The sequence below is a fragment of the Dendrobates tinctorius genome, unplaced genomic scaffold, assembly GCF_039654945.1.
Source record: "Dendrobates tinctorius isolate UK_male_01 unplaced genomic scaffold, ASM3965494v1 ptg000107l, whole genome shotgun sequence".
NCBI lineage: Eukaryota > Metazoa > Chordata > Amphibia > Anura > Dendrobatidae > Dendrobates > Dendrobates tinctorius.
Genome location: NW_027361775.1, coordinates 7,412,759 through 7,431,351, shown reverse-complemented (window position 1 = coordinate 7,431,351; position 18,593 = coordinate 7,412,759). Strand labels below are relative to the sequence as shown.

Here is an 18,593-nt window from a genome sequence, read left to right as displayed (position 1 = left end):
TGAGAACAGCAGCCCCCGGCTGTGAGTTTTGCCGGGTTGGTTCACAAACAGAGGGGGACCCCACGTCGGGTTTTCATTCATTCTTTCTCTCCAGCTCGCTGTTGCCGGCAGAGCAGGAGAGAAGAATGACAGCCATGTTCAGCACCAGCCGCCGAGGATCAATGCTTTCTGTAGCGCTTCTTCCACGGCGGCTGTCCGTGAACACAGAGGACAGTGTGAACTGTCCTCCATGTACACGTGTTCAGCACGTTTTGCGGACCGTGCGCTCCCACAAACACTGACACACTGTATCAGCGTGTTTTGCACACGGACCGTGTGTCCGTGAAAACACGCTGACATGTGCAGAGATCCGTTCATTTGAATGGGTCTACGTGTGTCAGTGTCTTCGGTGCGTGAGGAAACTGTCACTACACGTACCGGAGCCACTGACGTGTGAAACCGTCCTAAAGAAAACCTGTTAGCAAAATTTTGCAATGTAAAAACATTGCTGTAACTGTGCTGATTAAATTGATACCACTGGTAAAGCAATCCACTTTGTTGTTCTTCTTTAATCACCATTTAAAGTTTTCTGATAATTAGATTTTGGTGCAAAGGGGCTGGACTGTGCACTGGGGCTTCTCTTCCCTGTCTGTAATTCCCCAGCCCCTCCTCCTGCCTCCAGTCTATGAATGACAGGTCGCTGATTTCAAGCAGAGAACGAAGGTCATTTAAAGTCTGGAGGCAGGAAGAGGGGCTGGGAATCACAGACATGGAGGAGAATACCCACTACACAATTCGGCCCCTGTGCATCGAAATCTAATTAGTAGAAAACATTAACTACTGGTGATTAATGAAGAGCAACAAAGTGTATTTCTTCACCAAAGGTACCAATTTAATCAGTATTAAAGCACCATTACAGCCGTGTCTTTACTTTAAAAAATTGTGCTGACAGGTTCTCTTTAGGCTTGTACACTCCAGAAAGTTACACAAAACAGAAAAAAGTAGTCCTGAAGTAATCTAGTATACACTAGTGACTCTTTGTTATCATGTTAATAGAAAGAGAACCAATGTCACCAACTGGGTGTTTGTTCCTGAAAATTCTATTTTTCATGATATGTGACTACTATTAATTATGAAATGTGGGCATACAGTAGGTTAGGGAAAGATTTGCCAAATAACAGTAGTACAGTCCCATCCTCCTTCAAACACGCCATCGTTACTCCATTACTAAAGAAACCTGCTCTCGACCCATCCTGCACAAACAACTACAGACCAGTCTCCAATCTCCCCTTCATCTCTAAACTTTTGGAACGCCTAGTTTACTCCCGCCTTACCCGTTACCTCTCCATTCACTCCCTTCTAGACCCTTCACAGTCCGGCTTCTGCCCCCTACATTCGACTGAAACTGCACTCATCAAAGTGACCAATGACATTCTGACAGCAAAACGTAACGGTGACCACTCTCTGCTCATTCTTCTTGACCTATCTGCAGCTTTCGATACTGTTGACCACCATCTCCTACTCTCTAGGCTCCAGTCACTAGGCATTAAGGACACTGCACTCTCCTGGTTCTCTTCCTATCTCTCTGACCGCTCCTTCAGTGTTTTGTTCTCTGGCTCCACGTCATCTCCTCTTCCTCTTGCTGTCGGGGTACCTCAGGGCTCAGTCCTTGGCCCCCTTCTTTTCTCTCTCTACATGGCCCCAATTGGACAGACCATCAGCAGATTTGGCTTTCAGTACCATCTTTATGCTGATGACACACAACTATACACGTCTTCCCCCGACCTTACCCCCGCAGTACTACAGAACGCCAGTGACTGTCTGTCCGCAGTCTCCAATATCATGTCCGCTCTCTATCTGAAACTCAACCTCTCCAAAACTGAACTTCTTCTGCTCCCGCCGTCTACTAACCTCCCTAAATCTGACATTTCCTTCTCCGTGGGTGGTACCACAATAACACCCCGGCAGCAGGTGCGCTGTCTGGGTGTTATGTTTGACACCAATCTCTCCTTTACATCCCATATACAATCCCTTGCCCGCTCTTGCCGCTTACACCTAAAGAACATCTCTAGAATCCGCCCTTTTCTCACTATGGAAACAACAAAAACCCTCACTGTTGCATTGATCCACTCTTGCCTGGATTACTGCAACGCTCTATTAATTGGCCTCCCCGTCACTCGACTATCCCCTCTCCAGTCCATACTCAATGCAGCAGCCAGGATCGTCCATCTGGGTAATCGGTACTCGGACGCGTCCGCTCTTCGCCAGTCCTTACATTGGCTGCCCATTCATTATAGGATCCAATTCAAAGTACTTGTTCTCACCCACAAAGCTCTCCACAGTGCGGCACCCCCTTACATCTCTTCTCTCATTTCTGTCTATCGGCCTAGCCGATCGCTGCGCTCTGCAAACGACTTTCGACTAACCTCTGCACTAATCCGTACCTCCCACTCCCGACTCCAAGACTTCTCCCGTGCTGCTCCTATCCTCTGGAATGCTCTACCCCAAGAAATCAGGACTATCCACAATTTGCATAGTTTTAGGCACTCCCTCAAAACACACCTGTTCAGAGCGGCCTATCACATTCACTAATCAAAGTCATTCTCTGTGTAAGTGTGCGTGCGTAGCCCATTCACTATCTCCATCCATCCTTCACTCCTGCAAGATGGCTGGACCTTCATTGTAAATACACCATTGTAAATACACACCTGTACTCTGTATCTCCCTCACCTCATTGTAGATTGTACGCTCTCACGAGCAGGGTCGTCTTATTTCGTCTTATTTTGCTTTAATTATTGTATTGTTAGCGTTGTTACTTATGACTTGTGTTTTGAAACTGTTAAACTGTAAAGCGCTGCGGAATATGTTGGCGCTATATAAATAAAGATTATTATTATTATTATTATTACAGTAATGTATACATGCTATCGCAGAAAACCTAATGTATAAAGTCTCTCCTATGTTGAAAAGTGCCAAGTCGGCATATGGAGTCTTATAGGCCATGCAATGCTCTTCTGGGAATTTGCGTATGGAAATGGCTTTTTTAGAGAGGAGGAATGTTATTACCTCCTATTGGAGGTAGCAATCCTCAAATACCCAAACGCATTTCTTTTCCTTTCGGAGTGTAAATTCAAAAAGCACCACAATATTATTTGGTAAGTGCTGCAACCATTACTAAGGCAAGTATGAGTTAGAAGACCTGGCAATGATCCTCCACAGCCCCCACAGAGTGTGATGGCTCCACAGCGCTGCACACAGTATGGTGGTCCCACAGCCCTTTGCACAGTATGATGGCTCACAGCCACTGTACACATTATGATGCTCCCCATAGCTCTCTACACATTATAATGGTCCCACAGATCTCCACCCAAATAAGATCGACCCATATAACCTCACATGTACAGTGGGGCAAAAAAGTATTTAGTCAGTGAGCAATAGTGCAAGTTCCACCACTTAAAAAGATGAGAGGCGTCTGTAATTTACATCATAGGTAGACCTCAACTATGGGAGACAAACTGAGAAAAAAAAATCCAGAAAATCACATTGTCTGTTTTTTTTTCATTTTATTTGCATATTATGGTGGAAAATAAGTATTTGGTCAGAAACAAAATTTCATCTCAATACTTTGTGATATATCCTTTGTTGGCAATGACAGAGGTCAAACGTTTTCTGCAAGTCTTCACAAGGTTGCCACACACTGTTGTTGGTATGTTGGCCCATTCCTCCATGCAGATCTCCTCTAGAGCAGTGATGTTTTTGGCTTTTCGCTTGGCAACACGGACTTTCAACTCCCTCCAAAGGTTTTCTATAGGGTTGAGATCTGGAGACTGGCTAGGCCACTCCAGGACCTTGAAATGCTTCTTACGAAGCCACTCCTTCGTTGCCCTGGCGGTGTGCTTTGGATCATTGTCATGTTGAAAGACCCAGCCACGTTTCATCATCAATGCCCTTGCTGATGGAAGGAGGTTTGCACTCAAAATCTCACGATACATGGCCCCATTCATTCTTTCATGTACCCGGATCAGTCGTCCTGGCCCCTTTGCAGAGAAACAGCCCCAAAGCATGATGTTTCCACCACCATGCTTTACAGTAGGTATGGTGTTTGATGGATGCAACTCAGTATTCTTTTTCCTCCAAACACGACAAGTTGTGTTTCTACAAAACAGTTCCAGTTTGGTTTCATCAGACCATAGGACATTCTCCCAAAACTCCTCTGGATCATCCAAATGCTCTCTAGCAAACTTCAGACGGGCCCGGACATGTACAGGCTTAAGCAGTGGGACACGTCTGGCACTGCAGGATCTGAGTCCATGGTGGCGTAGTGTGTTACTTATGGTAGGCCTTGTTACATTGGTCCCAGCTCTCTGCAGTTCATTCACTAGGTCCCCCCGCGTGGTTCTGGGATTTGTGCTCACCGTTCTTGTGATCATTCTGACCCCACGGGGTGGGATTTTGCGTGGAGCACCAGATCGAGGGAGATTATCAGTGGTCTTGTATGTCTTCCATTTTCTAATTATTGCTCCCACAGTTGATTTCTTCACTCCAAGCTGGTTGGCTATTGCAGATTCAGTCTTCCCAGCCTGGTGCAGGGCTACAATTTTGTTTCTGGTGTCCTTTGACAGCTCTTTGGTCTTCACCATAGTGGAGTTTGGAGTCAGACTGTTTGAGGGTGTGCACAGGTGTCTTTTTATACTGATAACAAGTTTAAACAGGTGCCATTACTACAGGTAATGAGTGGAGGAAAGAGGAGACTCTTAAAGAAGAAGTTACAGGTCTGTGAGAGCCAGAAATCTTGATTGCTTGTTTCTGACCAAATACTTATTTTCCACCATAATATGCAAATAAAATGAAAAAAAAAACAGACAATGTGATTTTCTGGATTTTTTTTTCTCAGTTTGTCTCCCATAGTTGAGGTCTACCTATGATGTAAATTACAGACGCCTCTCATTTTTTTAAGTGGTGGAACTTGCACTATTGCTGACTGACTAAATACTTTTTTGCCCCACTGTATGATGGCCCCTACAGTCCTTCACACATTATGATCAACCAACACAGCCCACCAAACCATGTATGATGGCTTTCCACAATCCCTTACACATTATGATCCTCACAGTCATCCAAACCATGCATGATCATCCCAAATCCCCTCACACTATGCTTGATGATCCCACAACTCTTTACACAGTATGATGGACCCCAAAACCCTCACACAGTATAATTTCCCCAACAGCCCCTCACACAGTATGATGGTCCCTAATGGCCAACACACAGTATGATTTATCCCCACAGCCTCTCTCACCAATTATGATGGCTTCCTAATTCCCACATACAGTATGATGAATCCCATAGCCCCTACACAGAATATTGGCCACCGTCAGACTCCCACTTCATGTATGATGACTCTCACAGGTCCTCGCACAGTTTGATGGTCCCTTACAGTCACCCATACCATATATGATAGTCGCAAAATGTCCATCTGTTGATTGACAAAATAAAATAAAAATCCTCACCTAATCCTGTTTCCCCGCTGCTCTAGTCTGTGCTGTGGAGACTGAGGCTCCTCACAGTGGGTGTGGTGTAGTGTCATTATTGTGCCATTTGTGCTGAGATTCAGATCTCAGACACACAGGGAGAATGATGAAATGGGAAGCCTCGTCTTCCTCTTCTATGATTGTATTCAACTGTATCTGCATCCTGAGGATATAGATACCATTGAAATTGGATTATGTGATGGAAAGAAGTGGTTAGGGGGCAGTGCTGCTCGGCATCAGGTAGCCCCAGCTCATGAGCCCCATAACAGCGACATAAGTCTGCTGCTATAGGCTGTACACCCTTGCTATAGGGGGACTTAACTAACTTCTTTAAGAAACCTTTATAATGGGAAAAAGCTAAACTTTTTTGTTGTATTCCTCTGTTTTCACCAACTTTTTGAATCTTGTTGGATCATAGAGAGAGGACACAGCCTTGCACAGCCCAACATATTTACTATAAGTTATGCCATGAATTGGTGTAAATTCTAGTGCAAATCTATAGCACACAAAAGGCTAGAAATGTGCCTAATTTATTATGCGGTATTCACCTATGAAAAAAGCACATCTTTAGCCCTCCATACACATTAGGCTAATGTCAGCAGAACCCGCCGATTTCAGTAGGTTCAGCCGATTGTCCAACGTGTATGGGAGCACTGGACAATTGATTGAGGGAAATACCAATCCGTCATGACCAATATCAGAATGCTGATCGTATTGTCTCTTGGAGATATAACAGCTTTCCAATATAGAACACAGGTTCGCTAAACAGCTATCTACTGTGTATGGTGGCCTTTACTTCAGTGTACTTGATATTATGACTATCTTAGGAAATGCCAGTCTTAGTCTCATTTCCATGTATATGAAACATGGACCGTGCTCGGATTGCTCGCAATACATGGCCCAACCTCGAAGTTTCCCAATCTGAGATAAAAGCCTTAGGCTTGTTTCACACTTCCGTTTGTGACCATCAGTCAAGATCCGCCGATTTGGAAAAAAAAAACGGATCTGCCATTTTTCTTGGCGGATCCGTTTTTTTTCCTCATACACGTGCATTATCGGCGGATCTTGACGGATGGTCGTCCGTTTGATCCATTTGTGTATGGATCCACCAAGATTTTGGCGTCCGCTCAGCGGCCCGGACAGAGCATGTAACGTTTCTTTCGTGTCCGGATCCGCTATTTCCCGATTTAACCCACGTTTCTGTCTGGCTGCTGGACAAAATTCTCTCTCTCTCTCTCTCTCTCTCTCTCTCCTCTTCCCCAGGCGCGGTTCCTTTAAATTTTTACCTTCGGCGGATCCGTACATCCTCCGATCCGCTGACCCCCGTTTCTGTCAGTCCGCCTGCGGATCCGTTTTCCGCTATTTTGGCGGATTTTAACTGACAGAAAAAACTGAAGTGTGAAACAGGCCTTATATATGCAATTAGCTCTGGTCAGGGAACCCAATGATTTGGTTGTGTGTTGTGATGCAAGCATAGTCCATAGTTTATAAATGTGCAATATTGGTTTTAACAAATTCTTCCTTCTAATTATAAAGTTAACAACTGTGAGCTAAGAACATTTTTTCTCTATTAGTTCACTTCCCCTAACCTAATGTTAACAATTATATTTTACCTTTGACCTCTGTCTTAGGCTGGTTTCACACGTCTAACATTCACTATCCATTAATGGACCAAAATGTTCGAACTGTTTACAGGTCTCTTGAACTGACCTTAGCAGCCTCATATAGGTTTATAACACCATAGATTTAGGAGACCCATGGCTAATTAAGATATTGTGATCCTGAACCATGAGTATTAGATGTGTGAAACTGGTTGTAATGGATTTGTGGCAACTTTAGTGCACAAGATTGATAAACTAATCAGGGCTACCATCACTTTAACTGGGTGAACCTTCGGTCAATACAGATTTTTCCCATTACTGAGACAGGAGAACATTAGAACTTGCAGCAAAATGTCTGTGTTTGCCACTAGCTCTTCGCTCCTCTTCCTCTCCTCTTCCATAGATTTTTAAAAGTAATGTGAACACCTCTCTCTGAATTCAGATTTTACCTATGAATTGAGAGTACAAGATCAGTCCAGGAGAAGAAAGAAGCAGACTTCTTATATTAAATATATTACAAAGTTTCTTATTTTCATGTGAACTATTGATTTATGAAATAGAAATGAAGTTGACAATTACACTTTAATATTTGGGCTGTATCTACACTTGAGTGTAGAAACGACGTTGTGAGTTCTGGAGTGCTCCTGCCATTTTTGATGATAGGAATATGGCAGTATGCATTCATTGTTCTTGCCATTAAGAATGCTAAAACCTCATCAAATGTGTGAATGGGTATAGCAGTCAGTTCGTATTAATTGGAAACCAACATTCAAATTTCCAATGTCAGGCTGGGTTCAGATGGCCAAACAAATATTCAGGCCTATCATGTCCGCAAATTGTGAACATGATCGACCCTGTGTGTAGATCTATGTGCCTTTCCACAAAGCAGGAGCTGCCTGATATTTACAAAGGAGTGCATTCTGTGATTCTTTTCAATGCAGACAGTTGGTACCTAAGGAAAATCGGTCATTGGCACATTGGCTATAATGGGTGTTGTGGTCCATGACGCAAACGGACAGCAAAAGTCCATATAATACGCTCGTTTGAAAGAACCCTAAACCAAAACTATAACACCTGACAATTCAACATGTAGGATCTAAATAATGTTCTTCTTAAACTAATAAAGGACTAATTTGTAATGCAGTTGTGATTTAATATAATAAAATATGCACCTGAGATCATGGTTTATACATAATCTCTCCAGGCTAGACACTCTTTAAATTACATTTGCTAAAATTAAAAATGAAATATCGTTTTTAATGTTGTATTTCTATCTGGAGGATGACTGCCAAAATGGTCTTTAAATTGAATAGCCATGCATATGTTTGGGCCTATGCTGTCACACAACCCGGCATGGTCATCAGCTGTCCCACATTTCAAGAGAAAGTATCCAGTTTCAAACAAGTCTTCCTGGAAATTTTTGTCCCTGAACATGTGTCAGTTTTCTTAGTGCTGTGAAAATAGGTTAAATTTAATTGTGGCTATTTATATATATACAGTGAGTACGGAAAGCATTCAGACCCCTTTAAATTTTTCACTGTTTCATTGCAGTTCATTTTTTTTCTCATTGATATACAGTCATGGCCAAAAGTATTGACACCCCTGCTATTCTGTCAGATAATACTCAGTTTCTTCCTGAAAATGATTGCAAACACAAATTCTTTGTTATTATTATCTTCATTTAATTTGTCTTAAATGAAAAAACACAAAAAGAATTGTCCTAAAGCCAAATTGGATATAATTCCACACCAAACATAAAAAAGAGGGTGGACAAAAGTATTGGCACTGTTCGAAAAATCATGTGATACTTCTCTAATTTGTGTAATTAACAGCACCTGTAACTTACCTGTGGCACCTAACAGGTGTTGGCAATAATTAAATCACACTTGCAGCCAGTTGACATGGATTAAAGTTGACTCAACCTCTGTCCTGTGTCCTTGTGTGTACCACATTGAGCATGGAGAAAAGAAAGAAGACCAAAGAACTGTCTGAGGACTTGAGAAACCAAATTGTGAGGAAGCATGAGCAATCTCCAGGCTACAAGTCCATCTCCAAAGACCAGAATGTTCCTGTGTCTACCGTGTGCAGTGTCATCAAGAATTTAAAGCCCATGGCACTGTGGCTAACCTCCCTAGATGTGGACGGAAAAGAAAAATTGACAAGAGATTTCAACTCAAGATTGTGCGGATGTTGGATAAAGAACCTCGACTAACATCCGAACAAGTTCAAGCTGCCCTGCAGTCCGAGGGTACAACAGTGTCAACCCGTACTATCCGTCGGTGTCTGAATGAAAAGGGACTGTATGGTAGGAGACCCAGGAAGATCCCACTTCTTACCCCGAGACATAAAAAAGCCAGGCTGGAGTTTGCCAAAACTTACCTGAAAAAGCCTAAAACATTTTGGAAGAATGTTCTCTGGTCAGATGAGACAAAAGTAGAGCTTTTTGGGCAAAGGCATCAACATAGAGTTTACAGGAGAAAAAAAGAGGCATTCAAAGAAAAGAACACGGTCCCTAAAGTCAAACATGGCGGAGGTTCCCTGATGTTTTGGGGTTGCTTTGCTGCCTCTGACACTGGACTGCTTGACCGTGTGCATGGCATAATGAAGTCTGAAGACTACCAACAAATTTTGCAGCTTAATGTAGGGCCCACTGTGAGAAAGCTGGGTATCCCTCAGAGGTCATGGGTCTTCCAGCAGGACAATGATCCAAAATACACTTCAAAAAGCACTAGAAAATGGTTTGAGAGAAAGCACTGGAGACTTCTAAGGTGGCCAGCAATGAGTCCAGACCTGAATCCCATAGAACACCTGTGGAGAGATCTAAAAATTGCAGTTTGGAGAAGGCACCCTTCAAATATCAGGGGCCTGGAGCAGTTTGCCAAAGAAGAATGGTCTAAAATTCCAGCAGATCATTGTAAGAAACTCATTGATGGTTACCGGAAGCGGTTGGTCGCAGTTATTTTGGCTAAAGGTTGTGCAACCAAGTATTAGGCTGAGGGTGCCAATACTTTTGTCTGGCCCATTTTGGGAGTTTTGTGTGAAATGATCAATGTTTTGCTTTTTGCTTCATTCTCTTTTGTGTTTTTTCATTTAAGACAAATTAAATGAAGATAATAATACCAAAGAATTTGTGTTTTCAATCATTTTCAGGAAGAAACTGAGTATTATCTGACAGAATTGCAGGGGTGTCAATACTTTTGGCCATGACTGTATACTCTGCACCCCATCTTAACTGAAAAAAACAGAAATGTAGAAATTTTTGCAAATTTATTAAAAAAGAAAAACTGAAATATCACATGGTCATAAGTATTCAGATCCTTTGCTCAGACACTCATATTTAACTCACATGCTGTCCATTTCCTGGGATCCTCCATGAGATGGTTCTGCTCCTTCATTGGAGTCCAGCTGTGTTTAATTAAACTGACTTGATTTGTAAAGGCACACACCTGTCTATATAAGAAATCACAGTTCACAGTGCATGTCAGACCAAATGAGAATCATGAGGTCAAAAGAACTGGCCAAGGAGCTCAGAGACAGAATTGTGGCAAGGCACACATCTGGCCTAGGTTACAAAAGAATTTCTGCAGTACTAAAGGTTCCTAAGAGCACAGTGGTCTCCATAATCCTTAAATGGAAGAAGTTTGGGACAAAAACTGATCAATCGTGGGAGAAGAGCCTAGGTGAGAGAGGTAAAGAAGAACCCCAAGATCACTGTGGCTGAGCTCCACAAATGCAGTAGGGAGATGGGAGAAAGTTCCACAAAGTCAACTATCACTGCAGCTCTCCACCAGTCAGGCCTTTATGGTAGAGTGGCCCAACGGAAGCCTTTCCTCAGTGCCAGACATATGAAAGCCCATATAGAGTTTGCTAAAAAAACATAGGTAGGACTCCCAGACTATGAGAAATAAGATTCTCTGGTCTGATGAGATGAATATAGAACTTTTTGGTGATAATTCTAAGTGGTGGAGAAAACCAGGCACTGCTCATCACCTGTACAATACAATCCCAACAGAGAAACATGGTGGTGGTAGCATCATGTTATGGGGGTGTTTTTCAGTTTCAGGGACAGGACGACTGGTTGCAATTGAAGGAAACATGAATGTGGCCAAGGACAGAGATATCCTGGATGAAAACCTCTTCCAGAGTGCTCTGGACCTCAGACTTGGCCACAGGTTCACCTTCTAACAAGACAATGACCCTAAGCACACAACTAAAATAACAAAGGAGTGGCTTCAGAACAACTCTGTGACCATTCTTGACTGGCCCAGCCTGAGCCCTGACCTAATCCCAATTGAGCATCTCTGGAGAGACCTGAAAATGGCTGTCCACCAACGTTCACCATCCAACCTGATGGAACAGGAAGAATGGCAGAGGATCCCCAAATCCAGGTGTGAAAAACTTGTTGCATCATTCCCAAGAAGACTCATGGCTGTACTAGCTCAAAATGGTGCTTCTAATCAATACTGAGCAAAGGGTCTGAATACTTATGACCATGTGATATTTCAGTTTTTCTTTTTTAATACATTTGCAAAAATTTCTACATTTCTGTTTTTTTCAGTCAAGATGAGGTGCAGAGTGTACACTAATGAGAAAAAGATGAACTTTTTTTCATTTACCAAATGGCTGCAATGAAACAAAGAGTGAAAAATGTAAAGGGGTCTGAATACTTTCCGTACCCACTGTATAAATATACTGAACTTAACTGTCTGAAAGGTGAAATAGAACTATCTACTTTTCTTACCTAGTGACCACTGTAAGCATCCATAGTTACATAGTTACAAAGTCAGTATGCAAAAAAAAAAGACATGTTTGTAAATGTCAACTGAGGTTTGGGATTTGATAAAGAGAAGAGGTATAGGTACAACCATGATGCACAATCTAGTCTGTCCCAAAAGAGCAAAAATTTTCCTCCTGATCCTGATCATCATTGAGATCAAGACCTTTACACATTTACATAAGTATTTATATTATTTTCTTATAATCCCCCCAATATTAGCCTTTCTTGAAACCATCGATGGTTCCTACTGTGTCCAGCTCTTGTGGTAGACTGTTCCGCAGCTTGATAGTTCTCATGGTAAAGAAGGATGGCCTGCTATGGCCTGCTATGGAGAGTGGACCTTTTTTTCTCAAGATGGAGGGAATGTCCTTTTGTCAATGATGGAGTAACCCACCATTGGATCCCTGCATTTGCTTCATTTCTCCAAATGAGCGACTCTCAATCACGTTAACACGGTAACTCCAATGGACAACAGTGCTTTATTCTATGTGATATATGTGGACACACTATGTCCACTGCAATATCATTTTGCTTTTTTTTAAAATGTTGCCAATTATCACAGGAGGTCGGCAATATACTGAGGCCTTAGTCGCATATAAGTGCCAAAAAACAAATTGTTTTTGCCAGTGGGTTAGATCTGTTTTTCAAGCTTAATAGAGCGCTCCAAGACATGTCTCTGTAGATTGTACGTGCGTAAAAAAAATGAATGCCATGTTCACATTTACGATTTTTAACAGATCAATTACTAATATTAAATAGGGAACTGAATTAGACTTTTAATTAGTTTTTTTAATTATGTTTTAAATTATGGAACAATACTGAATAAGAATTCATGGCCAAGGAAAATGGAAGGAAAAGCAGGGATCACTTTATTTTGCATTTGGTTCTGGGATCACTTTATTTTGGATTTGGTTCTATCTGCAGGGCGTGACAGTGTGAAAGGCCTAGCTGTAGACGGACTATTAGCGTCATGTGTGTCAATTCCGTACATCAGCTGCTGACTGAGATTTTCCCAACCTCCCAAAACTGAACTTCAGCCCCCCTACTTCACATTCCACTAGCTGCATCTGTTACAAGAGATCAGCATCACTTCTAGAAATAGCAGTATGGAGTGGCCAGATAGAGAAGGTCCAAAGATAGGTCACAGCTCAAGTCTTCTCAACACCAACACATTCCAATGGCTCCCTACCAGTTCATGTGCAAAGCAAAAGTCTGATTGTTGTAAAGACAGAAAAGAATATAGGTCTAAAAGTCATTAGAGAGATAGATAAATGGATGTATGTATGGAGAGAGAGAGAGATGCTGACCACATAGTATAAATAATAAAACTGTGTTAATACATTAATATGTGTCATTGATTATAATAATATACAAGGATTGTATATATCCAATCACATCCTAGTCCCTATGTGTTTAGTTTTGATACAACAGAAATTAGAGTAGACACAAAAGGCAGAATAAAAGTTTCAGCACAACTTACCTTTTTGGGTCAGATGTTGTCTTAAGCTATGATCTTGCTGTAAGCAGAGAAAATGTCAGGGCTCAGACAGGACTGAATGACAGCAAACAGTCGCCCTACACACACTCCACCACCTGACAGCACCTGTCACCGGAGAGATGTCCCTAAGTCTTTCCTTTCACATTGAGAAGAGAGCAAACTGTGAGCATATTGAGCTTTAAATCTGGCTCCACCTCAGCTGTCCATTGCACCACCTCCAGGGAGGGACGGCACCACCCTGTGACTTGTGTTATTGTAACACGTCTTACATCATGGTGCCGTTGTGCTGTACTGTATCTTATGTGGAGGTTGTTATTTTTGTTATTGGATTAACAGTGACCAAGGACAATATTTACATCAAGCAACATTTAAACTATTTCTTTAGAGTACTGTCCATATAAAATATGATCGATCACATATAAAATAAGCACTTTATTTTCACTGACATGTAGCTAAACTGTAGTCATTCACTGAGGAAACTTACCTGCCTTTTTATAACCTGTGTGTACCTAGATCACATCCTTAAAAGGGGTATTCCCATCTACAAGATCCTATCCCAATATGTAGTAGGTGTAATAATATTAATATATTAGAAAATAACCTCCAATTAGAAATGTAGTATAGTTCTTCTGATTTGCTATGTCGCTTACTCCATGTGCAGGGCATTGAAGTAGTTTAGGTATCCATGGTTACGACTACTAACAACTAACTGTCACTACATGAGGTAAGCAACATCAGAAGAACTATACTACATTTCTAATTGGAGGTATTTCCTAATATTATTATTATTACTCGTGCTACATATTAAATAGAATCTTGGAGATGGGAATACCCCTTTAAGGTATACCTGTTTTTTTTCACACAAAACCCATAGAAAAGCATTGGGTTGCCAAGTTTGTTATGGAGCACATACCAATCTAATATGCCCAAAAACAGATCCTATCCTCATGTTCTTTAACTTGTCGTCCACTTTTCTTTTAATGAGCAGATCCTCTTGTTCAATATTTTTTAGCATTATATGTACTAGAACTTTCTTTCCCTCACTTCATTGTATGCATTGTTAATAGTGTTGTCCAATGTATTGCCGGCCCTAATCTGAAAGCCAAAGTCTCTGTTGTGCCCTTATGAAGTTTTAAATCCATTTAAAATAGGACAGGAATCACACCGTCTCTATAGAGGACCTGCGAATCATTACCCGTTGTGTCCATCTAACTCCAGGTCTCCCAGGGGGACGTGACATCTGGCCTTTCCTCATCATGATAGTGAACAAGCCATAACCCTAACAGGCTAATTAGGGTCTGAAACCTTGGTCAAAGTTATCTGAGCACACAAATCTCCGAGGGTGTCCAATCTGTTGCACATGCCCATTTTCTTTTTTGTAATTTTTAAAAAGTCAAAGATGAAAATATAAATATTTTTGTTGGCTAAAATACAAAGGAAATGTGTCATCTTTAACTTTAGGCCTTTTGGAGATGATTTCTTCTTCATCTTGGTTAACTATTCATAAAACAGTAATTTGACCAGTGGTGCCCAAACTTTTACATGCCACTGTAAGTATATACCATCATCCTCCAATCACTAAGCAATATACACAAATATGTGTCAACATGAAGAAATCATGTACAGTAGTTACCAGTAGAGTTGAGCGAAACGGGTCGAAAAAATTCAAAAGTCGCCGACTTTTGGCAAAGTCGGGTTTCATGAAACGAAACCCGACCCTAGGATGAGGTCGGCCACGAGGTCGGCGACTTAAGCGCCAAAGTCGCGTTTCAAAAGTTTGTTTTGCGCTCTTTTTCAGCCAATCAGGATCCACGGACACTGTGGGCAACGTGATGACATAGGCACGGGTCACCACCATCTTTCAGAAGGGCATGCAAGTGATTGGCTTGCTTTGGTGGGCGTCACAGGGGGTATAAAAGGGCGTGCACGCCGACCGCCATCTTACTTCTGCCGATCTTAGTATAGGGAGAGGTTGCTGCTGATTCTGTAGGGAGAGCGTTAGGCAGGGAAGAAGACAAAAAAACTGCTTCTGCTGCTAGCGATTTGGCCTGCACAACACACCAGTCACTGTGTGTGCAGTGCAAGGGGAGGCTATATAGTGGTGTATCAGTGGTGTTGATTGTTGGGCTGCCTTTTAAGGCTTCCTGACAGGCTGGCATTGCTGTTTACCCACTCCGCAAACTGCTTTTTTAAAAGCAATCCCAATTTTTTTTTTTTGTCCTGCTGAGAAGAAAAAAAAACTGCTTCTGCTGCTAGCAATTTGGCCTGCACAACACACCAGTCACTGTGTGTGCAGTGCAAGGGGAGGCTATATAGTGGTGTATCAGTGGTGTTGGTTGTTGGGCTGCCTTCTAAGGCTTCCTGACAGGCTGGCATTGCTGTTTACCCACTGCTCCGCAAACTGCTTTTTTAAAAGCAATCCAATCTCCCTTATCCTCTAGTCACTTTTGTCACAGCTGTGCCATCGAGTCTGTCACATAGCGCTCAGATATTCATTGGGCCTCACACAATCCAAAAGTGTCCAGTGTCCACAAGTGTGTGCAGATATTCAAAATCTCCCTTATCCTCTAGTCACTTTTGTCACAGCAGTGCCATCGAGCCTGTCACATAGCGCTCAGATATCAGTGGGCCTCACACAATCCAAAAGTGTCCACTGTCCACAAGTGTGTGCAGAAATTCAAAATCTCCCTTATCCTCTAGTCACTTTTGTCACAGCAGTGCCATCGAGCATGTCACATAGCGCTCAGATATCAGTGGGGGGCCTCACACAATCCAAAAGTGTCCAGTGTCCAAAAGTGTGTGCAGATATTCAAAATCTCCCTTATCCTCTAGTCACTTTTGTCACAGCAGTGCCATCGAGCCTGTCACATAGCGCTCAGATATCAGTGGGCCTCACACAATCCAAAAGTGTCCAGTGTCCAAAAGTGTGTGCAGATATTCAAAATCTCCCTTATCCTCTAGTCACTTTTGTCACAGCAGTGCCATCGAGCCTGTCACATAGCGCTCAGATATCAGTGGGCCTCACACAATCCAAAAGTGTCCACTGTCCACAAGTGTGTGCAGAAATTCAAAATCTCCCTTATCCTCTAGTCACTTTTGTCACAGCAGTGCCATCGAGCATGTCACATAGCGCTCAGATATCAGTGGGGGGCCTCACACAATCCAAAAGTGTCCAGTGTCCAAAAGTGTGTGCAGATATTCAAAATCTCCCTTATCCTCTAGTCACTTTTGTCACAGCAGTGCCATCGAGCCTGTCACATAGCGCTCAGATATCAGTGGGCCTCACACAATCCAAAAGTGTCCAGTGTCCAAAAGTGTGTGCAGATATTCAAAATCTCCCTTATCCTCTAGTCACTTTTGTCACAGCAGTGCCATCGAGCCTGTCACATAGCGCTCAGATATCAGTGGGCCTCACACAATCCAAAAGTGTCCAGTGTCCAAAAGTGTGTGCAGATTTTCAAAATCTCCCTTATCCTCTAGTCACTTTTGTCACAGCAGTGCCATCGAGCCTGTCACATAGCGCTCAGATATCAGTGGGCCTCACACAATCCAAAAGTGTCCACTGTCCACAAGTGTGTGCAGAAATTCAAAATCTCCCTTATCCTCTAGTCACTTTTGTCACAGCAGTGCCATCGAGCCTGTCACATAGCGCTCAGATATCAGTGGGCCTCACACAATCCAAAAGTGTCCAGTGTCCAAAAGTGTGTGCAGATATTCAAAATTTCCCTTATCCTCTATTCACTTTTGTCACAGCAGTGCCATCGAGCCTGTCACATAGCGCTCAGATATCAGTGGGCCTCACACAATCCAAAAGTGTCCAGTGTCCAAAAGTGTGTGCAGATATTCAAAATCTCCCTTATCCTCTAGTCACTTTTGTCACAGCAGTGCCATCGAGCCTGTCACATAGCGCTCAGATATCAGTGGGCCTCACACAATCCAAAAGTGTCCAGTGTCCAAAAGTGTGTGCAGATATTCAAAATCTCCCTTATCCTCTAGTCACTTTTGTCACAGCAGTGCCATCGAGCCTGTCACATAGCGCTCAGATATCAGTGGGCCTCACACAATCCAAAAGTGTCCACTGTCCACAAGTGTGTGCAGAAATTCAAAATCTCCCTTATCCTCTAGTCACTTTTGTCACAGCAGTGCCATCGAGCCTGTCACATAGCGCTCAGATATCAGTGGGCCTCACACAATCCAAAAGTGTCCAGTGTCCAAAAGTGTGTGCAGATATTCAAAATCTCCCTTATCCTCTAGTCACTTTTGTCACAGCAGTGCCATCGAGCCTGTCACATAGCGCTCAGATATCAGTGGGCCTCACACAATCCAAAAGTGTCCAGTGTCCAAAAGTGTGTGCAGATATTCAAAATCTCCCTTATCCTCTAGTCACTTTTGTCACAGCAGTGCCATCGAGCCTGTCACATATCGCTCAGATATCAGTGGGCCTCACACAATCCAAAAGTGTCCAGTGTCCAAAAGTGTGTGCAGATATTCAAAATCTCCCTTATCCTCTAGTCACTTTTGTCACAGCAGTGCCATTGACCCTGTCACATAGCGCTCAGATATCAGTGGGCCTCACACAATCCAAAAGTGTCCAGTGTCCAAAAGTGTGTGCAGATATTCAAAATCTCCCTTATCCTCTAGTCACTTTTGTCACAGCAGTGCCATCGAGCCTGTCACATAGCGCTCAGATATCAGTGGGCCTCACAATCCAAAAGTGTCCAGTGTCCAAAAGTGTGTGCAGATATTCAAAATCTCCCTTATCCTCTAGTCACTTTTGTCACAGCAGTGCCATCGAGCCTGTCACATAGCGCTCAGATATCAGTGGGCCTCACACAATCCAAAAGTGTCCACTGTCCACAAGTGTGTGCAGAAATTCAAAATCTCCCTTATCCTCTAGTCACTTTTGTCACAGCAGTGCCATCGAGCCTGTCACATAGCGCTCAGATATCAGTGGGCCTCACACAATCCAAAAGTGTCCAGTGTCCAAAAGTGTGTGCAGATATTCAAAATCTCCCTTATCCTCTAGTCACTTTTGTCACAGCAGTGCCATCGAGCCTGTCACATAGCACTCAGATATCAGTGGGCCTCACACAATCCAAAAGTGTCCAGTGTCCAAAAGTGTGTGCAGATATTTAAAATCTCCCTTATCCTCTAGTCACTTTTGTCACAGCAGTGCCATTGAGCCTGTCACATAGCGCTCAGATATC

At 42.7% G+C, this 18,593-nt stretch overlaps 1 protein-coding gene across 1 annotated transcript in view; it reads right to left on the bottom strand.

Annotated features, from left to right (window-relative positions):
- KLHL31 (kelch like family member 31) overlaps window positions 1–13,516 on the bottom strand; it is a 42,342-nt gene extending 28,826 nt beyond the window's left edge. The window contains exon 1 of the mRNA XM_073589148.1: window positions 13,369–13,516. The gene's annotated coding sequence lies outside the window, so the exon portion shown is untranslated. The remainder of the gene's footprint in view (window positions 1–13,368) is intronic.
- Between the last annotated feature and the right edge of the window lie 5,077 nt (window positions 13,517–18,593).